Here is a 13,824-nt window from a genome sequence, read left to right as displayed (position 1 = left end):
AAACTGTTAAGATCAGGCCTTTATCTGCCACTCAAATCTCATCTTTTCCAATTATCCTATGATCTCAACTTACCAAAATATTTCAGTTCCTCACAGGCTACCTTTTCCTATCTTAACAATACCACAGAGGCTGCTGTCCTTATTGGGATCAACAAGTATTTCTCCTTCTGCCCCAGGTTACCTGTTAGATTTATATTCATCATTTACAACACAGAAAGGCTGATAGGATCACTGCATCTTAGAAGGATCTGTTGAAGGCAAGAAAGATGAGCAATTGACTCCTTCCCATCTCCCATCTCTTATTAGACAAAGATTGCCACCCAGGGTGTTTCCTCCTTTACACTCTAGGCTGTGCTTCCCAGCCCTTCTGGGCAGCTTCCTAGAAAGTCACAGCTTCTCCATTCAGGTGGTACCCGAGCACTGGAGCTACTGACACATATCCCAGTGTGAGTGATGGAGGTAGGCAGAAGCCAGGTCCTTGTCTCCTCAGAGGAATGAAGTGATAAAGATGAAGTGATGGGGCTTCCTTGGTGGCGCAGTGGTTGAGAGTCCGCCTGCCGATGCTGGGGACACGGGTTCGTGCACCGGTCCGGGAAGATCCCACATGCCGCGGAACGGCTGGGCCTGTGAGCCATGGCCGCTGAGCCTGCGCGTCCGGAGCCTGTGCTCCGCGACGGGAGAGGCCACAACAGTGAGAGGCCCGCGTACCGCAAAAAAAATAAAAAATAAAAAAAAAAAGGTGAAGTGATGATGGCAGAGGCAGAGCACCACAGCTGAGACCGGAGATACGCTGGGGCTGCCCTGAAGAAGCAGCAGAGCGAGCTGCTGAGACATGGGCAGTGGGATCCAGAAGCCCTGAAAGGCACATAAACTGATTTGAGGGCAACCCTCCCCTGTGCCACCTGGGTGACTTGCACACTCTCTAGATACGCAGATCACATACGAGAAGAAGGCTGCCCGTACATCTTCTCTAAGAGAGGAAGTACAAGTGCAATTCTACACGATAGTCACTCCCAAGTACCAAAAAGAGGGTTAGTAAACCAAGCTACAGTTTGTGCCATTTGCAGCTGGTTCTGTAAATGTACATTTATCATCTCCTCTTCCACCTCTCATTTTAGATTCCCTTCGCCCTTGACCTCTGGGCAATCTGGGTTTTTGCCTTACGAGGTGACTCAGACATGTATTCTCAAGTGGCTTGGGCCTATAACTGTCTTGACTCTGTCAGGCTATACTTGTTAAATTGCCCAACTACAGTTACCACAAGGCAGGGAAACACCAGACGACGGCCCAGCGAACCCCCTAAGCCGGAGATAATGCTCCTTGTACGCACGCGTAGTAGTAACCTTAATTTCTCCTGGTGTTCAAGGCTGACTCGTCTAGCTGATATTCCTTTTATGCCCACTGGTGCACTGTCGTAAGCCCAAAGTGAACAGGTGGGATCATAGCTCCTAGTCGACGGAATTCTTACTGTGTCCTCTGGCTAAAGTGTTCTTCCTCCTGCCCTCCAGGACCTCTGAACCAGCAAACGCTAAAACTGCAGGGACAGAAAGCACAGTCTGCAAGTGGGTCATTGAGACTGATGGTAAAACGCAAGTCCAACTTCCACCCCTATATTTTCAGACTCCTTTAATCTGTAACCAACTCAGCACTATCTATCAGCTATCGAATCAGCACCCTGTGTAGTGCATCCAACCCCACCGAGCTGTCCACAAGCTGCTTCCTTCACTGAACCTTTCCTCCATTTCACAGGCCATTCCACCCTTTTTATCCAGATGCTTCTGGGTGTTGAAGAATACAGGAAGACCCCGAAGCCTGTGATCATGGGCTCAAGTATAAAACAGGCCCCTTAGTCCAAGGAAATCTTATATGGGGTACCATACTGATATATTAGTCATCCAGGCAATGGACTAAACACTCAGATGGTGATACGCACAGGTTTCTGCAGGAAGGGGAATAAAAAATCCTCTATACGGTGTACATATCAATTCTGATAAGGACAATTTGCTACCTCTTCCCAGGTCAAAGGTGTCCAAGATAACCCACCTGCCACCAGAGGACTGGCTAGATCGTGCCATATCAAGGGCTCCGTGTCTACCTCTGCTTATTAATCAGCAGGCTGGACACCCAGCAGAAGGTTGGGCAGCGCATTCCTTGTTGCCCTGCTGAAGAGAATGCCCGAAGGAATACAAGAGGTGGGTTCTCAAGTCTTACCAAGCAAATCCTTTCTAACATGCCTGCCCACTAAGACTTTTGACTCCTTTCTCAACAACATACCAGAGAAATTCCACCCTTTCCACATGTCCTAGACAGATCAGTTACTCCCAAGTCCCAGTTAAGTACCCACATGATAACTAATTTTCACCCAATAGTACCTTATATTCCGTGTCCCACCATCTTTTAACATCCTCAAGATCTACTCCCACAGATATTCACACAATGCCTCAATGTACATACTATCTTGCAATTATTTGGACACACGGTCCATTTCTTCTTGGAACAGGGAGACCCTACGCAGGCTACTCAGCCTGGAAGTAATGAAGGGTGACGTGGACAGTGCTTACAAAGCACTACCTTCGGGTAAGGTCACTGCATAGACTTCAGATGAAGGGAGGGCTGTTTTCCCCTAGCCAAGAAACAGAGGGCAATGTGAGGGTTTAACCCAGTCAAGCACATCCACCTCAATGTCTCCACTCCTAGTCTCAGAGTCCTACTGTCTCTACCAAAGTCCTGAATTTGCCAGACGTAACCTGTCAACACCGTACATTTAGTCTACTTTGCAGCCCTGCCACGCTTACAGTCATAGCCTGGGCCTGCTTTTCAGCATAGCATTTGCTGTGGATGCAGAAATGATTCTCTCCTGAAGCAATTACAGAGGTCCTCTGGCTTTCACACTGCGCCGGAAGTTGACTTTCAGCTGCCCCGGGCCTAGCCCTTTTCTTTTTCAAAGGCTCTGGTGATGCCAAGACATTAAAATCCTTATAGTTATCCTCATCCTGTATCAGTCAAGCTCAGAAGCCACACATGTTGCCTTTCACACACACCTCACACCAAATAAACAGAGCTGGAAGCTGTATCACTGTGATACCACTGCACACTGGGGGTCATTTTCAGCTCCCTTACCACCAGCAGTCCTTATGGCTTTCAAAGGGGTAAGCAATCCAACTGTAAAACCCCATCCAAGATTCAGAAGCAAATAACTGCTTCTATTTCTGTTCCCTAGAAATCAGAGTTTGAGACAAAGCTTCCATGCCAGTGGTTTTCTGGTGAGTACAGTAAAGACCGAGAGTAAAGGGGAAATGAGGCAAGACAGGAGGAAAAACAAAAATATAAGGTGATACATTAATAAAATGACAAAGGCTTTCTAAGAAATCACAGCTGGCTGAAAGTCTATTAGAGGCCAACTGGAAGCCTATCTTCTTCCTATCTCCCATCACTCATTGGTCACTGCTTGTTACACAGCATGGTGAGTCCCCTGCATGTCCCGGCTCTGTTATCTAGCCCCTCTAGGTAGCTTCTGGGGATGGCTGAGGCTCTGTATATCTAGATGGTTAGACCTTACTTTGGATTTGCTGTAGCTCCCAACCCAAAGATCATATGAAGTCTGCACTGAAGCATGGACGAGGTGGCTAAGATAATCTATAGTGTCAAAGATGAGGTTATGATGAAAATGGCCAGGGCTTACGACCATTAGAAGGGCATGACCTGCTACTGTGAGCAGTATGTCAAGAAAGTGGGGTGAGCAGCTGAATTCCAAGGGGTTGGTGGAGCCAAATGAATCTGAGGAGAGAAAAAATGGAGCCAATACAAACTTTATGCCCGTATACTAAAATTCAGACTAAAGAGCCAATTCCAAAAAATATATATATATCTACCTTTGGGAAAACTGACTCAAGGAGTTAGAGAAGGCCTGAAAACTCCTACAAGAAATAAACCTAATCAGCAGTTTAAAACTAATCCCACAGGTGCAGATGATTTTATAAAGTTCTATAAATGTTTCAAGGAACATAAGATTCTAACCTTATACAAGTATCTTAGTTCAGACTAGTATAACAAAGTACCATAGACTGGGTAGCTGAAAAACAAGAGGAATTTATTTCTCACAGTTCTGGAGGCTAGAAGTCCAACATCAAGGTGCCAGTATGGTCGAGTTCTGGTAAGAGCCCTGTTTCAGGTTGCAGACTGTTGACCTCATTATATTCTCACATAGCAAAGAGAGAGACAGAGGAAGCAAGCTCTTCTTTGACTCTTATAAGGGCACTAATCCCATTCACGAGGGCTTCACCCTCATGACCCCATCTAATCCTATTTACCTCCCAGAAGCCCCACCTCCTAATACCATCACATCAGGGGTTTAGGGACTAAAGAAGACCATGCTTTAAAAAAGTAAAAGATATCATGATGACAGTGTCTTATCAAACAGGGATGAAAAATTTTATTGATAAAGAGATAGAAAGTACTTTTTAATGTTAATTCTGGAGATACAGTAACTGCTATAAAAAAAAGAGCGGAAGGGCTTAACAGCAGATTTCAACTGGCAGAACAAAGGTAAGCAAACCAGGGACAAATCAACAGAGATTATACAAAATAAGCAGAGCCTCAGAGAAATGTGGAACACTATTAAGCACATGTATGTGTAATGGGATGATCAAAAGGAGATGCGAGAGAAAGGAGAAAAAATTTTTGAAGAGATAATGACTGAAAATTTTCCAAATTTGATGAAAAACATTAATCTAATTAAAAGCAATAAGCCAAAAAGTTCAGCAATGAAAGACAAAGACAATAGGACTATCTTAATAGCAGATACACCAGAATGACTTTGCATGTGCAAAGAAACTGCAATGAGATTAATGGTAACTTCTCATAAGAAACAGTGGAAACCAAAAGCACTGGGATGATAATACCCATGTGTTAAAAGAAAAAAACTGTCAACCATGAATCCTGTATCCATCAAAACTATCTTTCAAGTATGAGGGTGAAAACTCTTACAAGAAAACACAGGTGTAAATATATATGACCTGGGATTAGGCAATGGTCTCTAAATATGATACCAAAAGTACTAACAAAAAATAGATAAACTGGACATCAGCAAAATTAAAGACACTTTTGCTTCCAAGGACACCACGAAAAAAGTGAAAAAGACAACTCAGGAATTAAGAAACAAGATCTGCAAATCATGTAACTGATAAGAGACATATTTAGAATATGTAAAGAACACATACTTCCTTAATAAAAAGATAAATAACCCAATTTTAAAATGGGCAAAGGATATGAATAGACATTTCTCCAAATATGATACACAAATGGCCAATCAGCACCTGAAAAGATGATTACATCACTAGCTATCAGGAAGCTACAAATCAAAACCGTAATGAGATACCACTTCATACCCACTAAGATGGCTATAACCAAAAAAACAGATAATAATAAATACTGATGCGGATATAAGGAAATTCGAACAATCATATACCGGTGGTGGGAATGTAAAATGCTGGGACCACTTTGAAAAACAATCTGGAAATTCCTCATAATATTAGATATAGAGTTTACCATATGACCTGGTAACTCTGCCCCTATGTATACACCCAGGAGAATGAAAACACATGCCCACACAAGACCTTACACATGCATGTTAGTTGCAGTGTTATTAATATAAGCCTAAAAGTGTAAACAACCCCAATTTCTATCAACTACTAAATGGATAAATATGTGGTATGAATGCGATCTGGCAATGAAAAGGAACTAAGTACTAATACATGCTAAAATATGGAGGAACCTTGAAAATACCATGTTAAGTGAAAAAAGTCGGTCACAAAAGATCACATATTGAATAACTGCATTTATACTGACCATCTATAAAGAAAAATGTATAGAAACAGAAATTAGATTAATGGCTGCCTAGGGCTGAGAGTGTTACAGGGAACAATAAAACTGATGATGAGAAAAAAGCTAATGTCATTAATGAACACATATGCAAAAATCCTAAATGGGACATTAGCCACCCAAACAGCAGTCTATTAGGAAGGTCATTAAGGAGGTGGTCAAGATGGCAGAGTAGGAAGATTCTGAACGCATCTCCTCACACAGACACACCAAAATGATGACTATTTATAAAGCAACTATCTGTGAGAACACCCTAAAGTCTAGCAGAAAAGCTTTTCCACAACGAAAGGCATAAAGAAGGCATAAAGGCATAAAGAAGGAACCACAATGAGACAGGTACGAGGGGCAGAGATGTGGTGAAGTCAGGACCCACACCCCTGGGTCAGTGACCCACAAGCAGAAGAAATATCACAATTATAGAGGTCCTCCCCAAGAAGTGAGGGGTCCAAGACCCACACTGGGCACCCCAGCCCAGGAGTCCTGCACCCAGAATATCTAGCTTTGAAAACTAGCAAGGCTTACGTTCAGGAGAACCAGAGGGCTAGAAGAAACAGGCACTCCACTCTTAAAGGGCATGCACAAAACCTCACATGTTCCAAGCGCCAGTGCACAAAGGAACCTGGGTCAGACCTACCTGCTGATCTTGGAGAGCCACCCAGAGAGGCAGGCAGCAACTGGGACTCACCCTGGGGACGGAGATGCTGTAGCAGACATTTTTGAGAGTTCATCCTCCAGCACTGGTAAGCAGCATTTTGAAATCATTCCTCTAGCCTATTAGTGCTGAGGACCCAGCCCCACCCTCCGGCAGGCCAGCACCAGCTCCAAGCTCCACCCCCAGCATGTGTAAACAGCTATATGGGAAGCCTACCTCATCCTCCAGCAGGCCCACAACCACTGCACAAGGCATGACCTCACAGCCAACCAGGCCAGGAACCAGCCCTGCCTATCAACAAACCCACAGTAGTCATTCCCACCACAAAAGAAAGGCACACGCAGCCCACGTGAGGGCACCCCTAGAGCATACAGCTCTACTGACCTCAGGGGAGCATGCTTCTGGGTCCTACAAGGTACCTCCTACATAAGGGCACTTCTCCAAATCAGGAAAGGTAACCAACCTACCTAACACATAGAAATATATACAAAAAACTGGGGAAAATGAAAAGACAGGAATATGTTCCAAATAAAAGAACAAGACACAACCTCAAAAAAAAAATGAAGTGAAGATAAGCAATCAATCCATTAAAGAGTTCAAGGTAATGATCATACAGATGCTCAATGAGCTCAGGAGAAGGAGATGAACAGCGAGAATTTCAACAGGGCTAAAAAATAGAAGAACCAAACACAGCTAAATACAATAACTGAAATTAAAAATACACTAGAAGGGGCCTTCCCTGGTGGCACAGTGGTTGAGAGTCTGCCTGCCGGTGCAGGGGACACGGGTTTCTGCCCCGGTCCGGGAAGATCCCACATGCCGCGGAGCGGCTGGGCCCGTGAGCCATGGTCGCTGAGCCTGCGCGTCTGGAGCCTGTGCTCCGCAACGGGAGAGGCCACAGCAGTGAGAGGCCCGCGTACCGCAAAAAAAAATAAAATAAAAATACACTAGAAGGAATTACCAGCAGATTAGATCATACAGAGGAATGGATTAGCAATCTGAAAGACAAACTAGTGGAAATCACTCAAGCTGAACAGGAAAAAAAAAAAAAAGGAATTTTTAAAAAACGAGGATAGTTTAAGAGATCCCTGGGACAACACCAAATGTACTAACATTTACACTATACAAGTCCCAGAGGAAGAAAGAGATGGGCGGGGAGGGGGGAGTGAGCTAAGAATCTATTTGAAGAAGTAACAGCTGAAAAATCCCCTAACCTGGGGAAGAAAACAGACATTCAGGTCCAGGAAGTACAGACTGTCTAAAAGAAGATGAACCCAAAGAAGAACACACCAAAACATTACAATTAAAGTAGCAAAAATTAAAGATAAAGAGAGGATCTTAGAAGCAGCAAAAGAAAAGCAACTAGTTGCATACAAGGGAATGAACATAAGACTATCAGCTGACTTTTCAGCAGAAACTTTTCAAGTCAGAAGGGAGTGGCACAATATATTCAAAGTTAGGAAAGGAAAAAACCTACAACCAAGAATACTCTACCTGGCAAGGTTATCATTCAGATTTGAAGGAGAGATCAAGAGTTTTACAGATAAGAAAGAGCTAAGAGTTCGGCACCACTAAACTGGCTTTATAAGAAATGTTAAAGGGACTCCTCTAGTCAAAAAAGAAAAGTCCACATAGAAATATGAAAATTATGAAAGGAAAAATCTCACTGGTAAAGGCAAGTATACAGTAAAGGTAGTAGATTAACCAGTTAGAAAGCTAGCAGAAAGGTTAAAAGACAAAAGTAGTAAAATCATAATATATCCACAGTAAGTAGTTAAGGGATACATAAAAAGATGTCAAATATGATGTCAAACATATTCAATGTGAGGGGGGAATAAAGTAGGGTGATTAAAATGTGTTTGAACTTGAGAGATCATCAACTTGAATAATCATTTAGACCTTCTTCCAGAGAAGACGTACAGATGGCCAAAAGGCACGTGAAAAGATGCTCAACATCACTATTCATCAGGGAAATGCAAAATCAAAACCACAATGAGATACCACCTCACACCTGTCAGAATGTCTACCATCAAAAAGTCAACAAATTAGAAGTGTTGGCAAGGATTTGGAGGAAAGGGAATCCTGGTGCACTGTTGGTGGGAATGTAATTTGGTGTAGCCACTATGGTAAACAGTGTGGAAGGTCCTCAAAAAATTAAAAAATAGAACTGCCATATGACACAGCAATTTCACGTCTGGGTATTCACCCAAAGGAAAAAAAAAAAACACTAACTCAAAAAGATACATGGCACACCAGTGTTTACTGCAGCATGGATATAGAAGCGTCCACCAATACATGAATGGGTAAAGGTGATACACACACACACACACAGGAATACTACTCAGCTATAAGAAAAGAACGACATCTTGCCATTTGTGACAACCTGGATGGATCTAGAGGGTATTATGCTAAGTGAGAAAAAGACAAATCTCGTATGATCTCACTTATATGTGGAATCTAAAAAACAAAAGGAAAACAGACTCAGATAACAGAGAACAAACGGGTGGTTGCCAAGAAGGAAGGTGTTGGGAGGTGGGCAATTAAGTGAAGGGAATTAAGAGGTACAAACCCTCAGTAATAAATGAGCCACGGGGATGTAATATAAAGCATAAGGAATATGAGCAATAATATCGTAGAAACTTCGTATGGGGACAGATGGTTACTAGACTTATAAAGTGGTAATCATTTCATAATGTATTCAAATATCAATATTCAAATAATGTATTCAAATAATAACTTTGTAGGGGGCAGATGGTTACTAGACTTAAAGTGGTATTCATTTCATAATGTACTATGTAGTATACCTGAAACTAACATTGTACGTCAACTATATTTCAATTAAAAAAAAAGACTCACAATAAACTTTCGTAATTAAGACAGTGTAGCATTACTACAATAGACAAACAGAACCAATGGAACAAAATTTTAAAGCTCATAAACAGATATACACATATATACATACAGACACATATATAGTATACAGACATGTATAACAGACATATTACATCTATAACACATAGACATTTATAACATACAAGTAAACATTTATAACATACATATAGACATACACATATACAAAAGAGCTGAAATAAATGGACAGTCACTCTGAAATGAATGGATAACAAGGTTATACATGTGGAAACAGAATTAAATTGGACCTTAACTCACACCTCACAATATTCAATGGCAGATGGATTAAGGATATAAAAGAATATCATTATGACTTTAGGGTAAGCAACAGTGACTTAAACAAGGGACTGAAAATGTAAGCAATAAGGACTGGAAAATTTGGGTACATTAAAATTGAAAACTTCTGTGGTTAAAAGCTGCCATACAAACATAAAATAGACAAAGCACAAGTCAGAAGATATTTGCAAAGCATTTAATTCATTTTTTAAAAATCAGTATTCACAATTTAAAAATATGATCTTAATAAGATAACACGTTAATCTTGGATATCAGAAAATATTTAAGAAATCTGACAGTATGAAGCACAGGTTAGGAGGTGGCACAACAGGAACTATTATATGCTGCTCACAGGAGTTTGAACTACTTTGGAAAACAATAGGGCATGATCTTAAAAATTTTAAATGCATTTTTTCTGTGACCAAGCAATCCCATGTTCCTTGTACCTGTGCATTGAGACAACAGAAGAAGCCCATAACATCATTTTTTATAATAGCAAAAGTCTAAGAAAAAACCATCAACAAGAAAATGGCAAACTAACCTGTGGTCTATTCACCAAGAGAATATCACAGAATAATGAAAATAAGTAAAATACAGCTTTGGGCACCATGGATAAATTTTAAACATGTAAGTTTGAGAGAGGGAAAGTAAAAATATACAACTACTGACAGACTGATATTTTTATAAAGCGCAAAAATACACTGTTTAGGGATACACAGGTATACGGTAAAAAAAAAAATTAAATTAGTGAATAATGAAGATAAAACTCAGGTTAGTGTCTATTCAGATGGAAAGAACAGAAGCAAAATGTAATTGAGGAGTACACAAGAGGCTTAAAAGGCATTGGTATTACTTTGTTTCATAAACTAGTAGATGTAAAAACATTCACTCTATCATTCCTTAAAATGTACATGTGTTATGTACCCTTTAATGTGGAAGAAATGTTTCATTTTAAAACTTACATTTTAAAAAAAGAACAGGAATCAGACAACTTAGTTTCTGCAGCTCTGCTACAATACAAGGGCATTTTCACAAAGCACAAAACCGTCTTAAATTTTATTTTACATATCAAATCACTTGAATGAGATCTTTTTCTTAAGGTCGTTTCTGCCTTTGACTTCAAGGGTTGTGTAAATTAATTGCTTTTTCCTTAAATCATTCCTGTTGTTACAAAGAACCAAAATAACAAAACAAAAAACAAATGATTGGAGTTAATTTGTATTTATTTTACACATTTTATGAAATTATATATCAAGAGTAATGGTCAGTACTTCTAAGTAGTAAAAACTCCTGTTTTGTTTTTGATTTTTTTTAACAAAAATAACATGAAGCACGTTCCCATTTATTCAAAACTACTTTATTGTTTGGGTCTTTCACATTTTGTTTTGTCTTTTTCTGAACCTTATGGAAATTTAATGGATATAATTGAAATATTTACTAACATACCTAAAAATATGAGTAAAATTAAAATGATATCCTGCTGGTAGGATTATAAATTAGAATGATTTCACTGGAAAGCAATTTGGTGTTATATATAAAAGCCTTCAAAAATATTCAAATATCTATTCCTAAAGATGTTCACTGCAGTATTATTTATAATGAAAAACAGGATAAAATATTAAAAATGAATATTTTCCAGTCATTAAAATATTTTGAAGCATATTTAATGATGAGAAATATTCATAATGTAATTTCAAGGAAAAATTAAGATGACAACTTCACAGTTTTTTAAAATCTAAGAATACATAAGAAAGAGGGAAGGAAATATATCAAAATAACAAATAACAGACTCTAAGTAGTGCAGTTTTCCTTTTGACCTCTTCCTATGTTTTAAAAAGCTTCCATCAAAAATATGTTCATTTAATAATTAGTTTGAATCAGAATGAATTCTGAACTTTGGGATATCACAAGCTTTTTTCCTACCAGTTTAATGAGCATGGTTTAATAGAAAATTTAAATTCTGATGTTTTTTTCTCTAGAGAGCATTAAGTATTCTGAATGCAGTATGACAAAGACTCCTTTTCAGAATTAAGAATAAAACATATATACAACCAACTAAAGAAGTACATTTGCTGAAGAATTTTCTAATGTCATTGAGGCAAAGAAAAAAGTTAGGGCACTTTTGCTTATTGCTAAGGGAGTAAAATGACACCAAATTTATCTAGAATTAGCCTTCACTTCATAAAGAAAAAAGAGAAAGATGGAGGGAGAAGGGCACAAAGGTCCCCAATCAAAAAAGCTGGCTTAAACGCCTCTGATGCATCACTATACAAATTTGCTTTCAACATAAAACAAAGAGGAGTCTTGTTTTTTTGTTCTTCCATAAAGTACTTCCAAACACTTCCTTGGCTTTCCTTTTGTACAGATATTATATAGGTTATGAATGTGATTTTTTAAATAGCCTTAACATCTCAAAAAACTATTTTAATACATAGAATAGGAGAATAGGAGACAGAAATAAAAGTTTCAAAAGGGCAACTTTGAGACTTTCAGAAAAAAAAGCTATTAATTTCTAACTGTAGTAATAATATTTGAAACAGATGTCTATCTACTTTCAAATCCAAACTAGATCATGGTTTACACAGTTTAATAAAACTTTAATTAAGGTTCTGCAATAGTGTAAACTGATCATGTCATGCAACTAAATGCTTGCTTAATACTAACATCTCTTCAAGCTCCACGAATGCTAAACTTAACCAGACTTTTCATAAATCATCAAGCAAAAATGTCAAATTAATAAAAACACACAATTTATCCTCTTATTTCATTATATGTACCTTTTTTTAGAAGTAAGCATTTGAAATAAAGATGGAAGTATCCCAAAATGAATAAAAAGGGAAGGAAATACTTTGTTTCTAAGAGCTTCTTGTTTCTAACTAGGCACTTATATTTTCATAAGAATATGTGTGACCTAAAACATTTTGCATTTGGAAGCATTTTGTAAGAGAATTATTTCTCATGAAAATTGATCGATCAGCTTTGTAAATTTTCTTCATTCCATTTTAGTAGAACAATATCATACAGGTACCTCAAAGTAGGCTGAGTGCCAAAAAAAAAAAAAAAGTAGGCTGAGTGCCAATGCCACTTAAAGACATCTAAAATAAAGGACAAGAGTGAACATTCATTGAACAATGACTGTATGCCAGGCAGAGTTCTAGGTACTTAACTCCCACAGCATCCTTACTGAATAGTACTCCTACTCTCCCCATTTCACAGATGAGGGCAATGAATGGAAGAGCCGGGATACAAATGCAGGTATCGGACTGCATAGTCCAGTGCAGAACATCTATGTTGGCTTTAGTCAAAATACAGAAGAGAATTTTTCCCCATTTCATGCCCTAGAATGTATTTATACAGCAAACACAACAAATGGTACATTTTTTAAAAACACTAAGGCTCCTCACATATTCTCGAAGGGAAAATTTCCATAATTACAAGGAAATAAAGATTATATCCATACAAAGTAGGGAAGGCAATCAGTCGATCAACACTGATCAAACATCTTTTATGGTATATTCCAAATTGTGAAATATGAGGAAAATAGAGAAACAGAAGACAGTTTTTGGTGAGGATACTAATTACACTAACAATTCAGGAAACTAGTAATTATAAATGGATACAGTGCAGAGCATTTAGAATGGAAGAAGGTACAAACAGAGTAAAGGAAGAAAATGAATCCAGTAGAATGGGATTAACAGAACCTCTTCTGAAAATGAATCAATTTTCCAAAGAAGGAAAAAGCGCAATACTATCAGTGTGAGAAATTCATACGTAAAGTGATAAATGTTGGGCATAAAGGTAATCAGATTATTGTTTTCATTTTCCAACTTCCAAGACGACGAGTCCATATGAAGGGGATTTGCCTTACTCGTTTCACACTTTCTCATTTTTGATCCAAGAGTTTTAGTATCATGAACTCTAATCCATTCACTATGGACAAAACATTTTCAGCATTACTTAAGAACGTCAACTTTTTCCTTATCTTGCTTCCCTTATCTCATAACAGCAAACAGTTCATGTAAAACAAACAACTCTATAGTTTTCAGTGGAGGCTTCCTGCTTTATATTAACGGTAAATGCTCTAGGATGAATTTTTAGGGGCTTTG

This window comes from Delphinus delphis, chromosome 5 (assembly GCF_949987515.2).
Source record: "Delphinus delphis chromosome 5, mDelDel1.2, whole genome shotgun sequence".
In the NCBI taxonomy this organism is placed as follows: Eukaryota; Metazoa; Chordata; class Mammalia; order Artiodactyla; family Delphinidae; genus Delphinus; species Delphinus delphis.
This window is presented reverse-complemented; position numbering follows the sequence as displayed.